Below are 3,521 nucleotides of genomic sequence, written 5' to 3'. Positions count from 1 at the left end.
CTTCAACCCCATTCTCTTGAACGCTTCCGCTTAGCGATCTACAAGGGTATGTAGATGCACTCTCCTTCCCCTTGTTGCTAGTCTCTCCATAGATAGATCTTGGTGACTCGTAGGAAAATTTTGAATTTCTGCTACGTTCCCCAACAGTGGCATCATGAGCTAGGTCTATTGCGTAGATTCTTTGCACGAGTAGAACACACAGTAGTTGTGGTCGTTGATTTTGTTCAATATGCTTACCGTTACTAGTCCAATCTTGTTTCGACGGTATTGTGGGATGAAGCGGCCCGGACCGACCTTCTCGTACACTTACGTGAGACAGGTTCCACCGACTGACATGCACTTGGTGCATAAGGTGGCTAGCGGATGCCAGTCTCTCCCACTTTAGTCAGAATGGATTCGATGAAAAGGGTCCTTATGAAGGGTAAATAGCAATTGGCATATCACGTTTTGGTTTTGCGTAGGTAAGAAACGTTCTTGCTAGAAACCCATAGCAGCCATGTAAAACATGCAAACAACAATTAGAGGATGTCTAACTTGTTTTTGCAGGGTATGCTATGTGATGTGATATGGCCAAGAAGAATGTGATGAATGATATGTGATGTATGAGATTGATCATGTTCTTGTAATAGGAATCACGACTTGCATGTCGATGAGTATGACAACCGGCAGGAGCCATAGGAGTTGTCTTAATTTATTGTATGACCTGCGTGTCATTGAACAACGCCATGTAATTACTTTACTTTATTGCTAACCGGTAGCCATAGTAGTAGAAGTAATAAGTTGGCGAGACAACTTCATGGAGACATGATGATGGAGATCATGATGATGGAGATCATGGTGTCATGCCGGTGACGATGATGATCATGGAGCCCCGAAGATGGAGATAAAAAGGAGCAAAATGATATTGGCCATATCATGTCACTATTTTGATTGCATGTGATGTTTATCATGTTTCTACATCTTATTTGCTTAGAACGACGGTAGTAAATAAGATGACCCCTCATTAAAATTTCAAGAAAGTGTTCCCCCTAACTGTGCACCGTTGCGAAAGTTCGTCGTTTCGAAGCACCACGTGATGATCGGGTGTGATAGATTCTTACGTTCACATACAACGGGTGGAAGCCAGATTTACACACGCGAAACACTTAGGTTAACTTGACGAGCCTAGCATGTATAGACATGGCCTCGGAACACAAGAGACCAAAAGGTCGAGCATGAGTCATATAGTAGATACGATCAACATGAAGATGTTCACCGATGATGACTAGTCCGTCTCACGTGATGATCGGACACGGCCTAGTTGACTCGGATCATGTAATCACTTAGATGACTAGAGGGATGTCTATCTGAGTGGGAGTTCATGAGATGAACTTAATTATCCTGATCATAGTCAAAAGATCTTTGCAAATTATGTCGTAAGCTTGCGCTTTAGTTCCACTGTTTAGATATGTTCCTAGAGAAAATATAGTTGAAAGTTGACAGTAGCGATTATGCGGACAGTAGAAAGCTTATGTCCTTAATGCACCGCCTAGTGTGCTGAACCCCAAACGTCGTCTGTGGATGTTGCGAACATCAGACATACACGTTTTGATAACTACGTGATAGTTCAGTTAAACGGTTTAGAGTTGAGGCACCAAAGACGTTTTTCGAAACGTCGTGGAACATATGAGATATTTCGAGGGCTGAAATTGGGATTTCAGGCTTGTGCCCACATCAAGAGGTATAAGACCTCCGATGATTTTCTTAGCCTGCAAACTAAGGGACAAAAGCTCAATCGTTGAGCTTGTGCTCAGATTTTCTGAGTGCAACAATCACTTGAATCGAGTGGGAGTTGATCTTCTAGATGAGATAGTGATGTTTCTCCAAAGTCATTGCCACCAAGCTGCTAGAGCTTTGTGATGAACTATAACATATCAGGGATAGATATGATGACCCTTGAGGTATTCGCGATGTTTGACACCGCGAAAGTAAAAATCAAGAAGGAGCATCAATTGTTGGTGGTTGGTGAAACCACTAGTTTGAAGAAGGGCAAGGGCAAAAAGGGATACTTCATGAAACGGCAAATCAGGTGCTGCTCTAGTGAAGAAACCCAAGGTTGAACCCAAACCCGAGACTAAGTGCTTCTGTAATAAGGGGAACAACCACTGGAGCAGAATTACCCTAGATACTTGGTAGATGAGAAGGCTGGCAAGGTCGATAGAAGTATATTGGATATACATTATGTTAATGTGTACTTTACTAGTACTCCTAGTAGCACCAGGGTATTAAGATACCGGTTCGGTTGCTAAGTGTTGGTAACTCGAAATAAAAGAGCTACGGAATAAACGGAGACTAGCTAAAGGTGAGCTGATGATATGTGTTGGAAGTGTTTGCAAGTTTGATGTGATCAAACATCGCACGCTCCCTCTACCATCAAGATTAGTATTAAACCTGAATAATTGTCATTTGGTGTTTGCGTTGAGCATAGACATGATTGGATTATGTCTATCGCAATACGGTTATTCATTTAAGGAGAATAATGTTTACTCTATTTATTTGAATAATACCTTCAATGGTCTTGCACCTAAAGGAATGGTTTATTGAATCTCGATCGTAGTGAGACTTTCATGCCAAAAGATATAAGATAGTAATGATAGTACCACTTACTTGTGGCACTGCCATGTAAGTCATATTGGTATAAAACACATGAAGAAGCTCCATGTTGATGGATCTTTGGACTCACTCGTTTTTTGAAAAGTTTGAGACATGCGAACCATGTCTATTGGTGTATACGCTTGAAGAAACTCGATGCAGATAGATCGTTTGGACTCACTTGATTTTGAATCACTTGAGATATGCAAATCACACCACATGGGCAAGATGACTGAAAAGCCTCGTTTTCAGTAAGATGGAACAAGATAGCAACTTGTAGGAAGTAACACATTTTGATGTGTGCAGTCCAATGAGTGTTGAGGCATACAGTAAATATCGTTATGTTCTTACTTCACAGATGATTCGAGTAGATGTTGTATATTTACTTGATGAAACACAAGTCTGAATTATTGAATGGTTCAAGTAATTTCAGAGTAAAGTTGAAGATCATTGTGACAAGAGGATAAAATGTCTATGATATGATCATAGAGATGAGTATCTGAGTTACGAGCTTTGGCACGCAATTAAGACATTGTGGAAATTGTTTCACACTTAATACCGCCTGGAAAACCATAGTGTGATGGTGTTTCCGAACATCATAGTTGCACCCTATTGGATATGGTGCGTACCATGATGTCTCTTATCGAATTACCACTATCGTTCATGGGTTAGGCATTAGAGACAACCGCACTCACTTTAATAGGGCACCACGTAATTCCGTTGAGATGACATCGTGAGAACTATGGTTTAGAGAAACCTAAGCTATCGTTTCTTGAAAGTTTGGGGCTGCGCACTTATGTGAAAAAGTTTCATCGTAAGCTCGAACCCAAAACGGATAAATGCATCTTCATAGGATACCCAAAATGGTTGGGTATACCTCCTAATTCAGA

This window comes from Triticum dicoccoides, chromosome 3B, assembly GCF_002162155.2.
Source record: "Triticum dicoccoides isolate Atlit2015 ecotype Zavitan chromosome 3B, WEW_v2.0, whole genome shotgun sequence".
NCBI lineage: Eukaryota > Viridiplantae > Streptophyta > Magnoliopsida > Poales > Poaceae > Triticum > Triticum dicoccoides.
The sequence above is the reverse complement of the archived record's forward strand: the minus strand, read 5'-3'. Positions refer to the sequence as shown.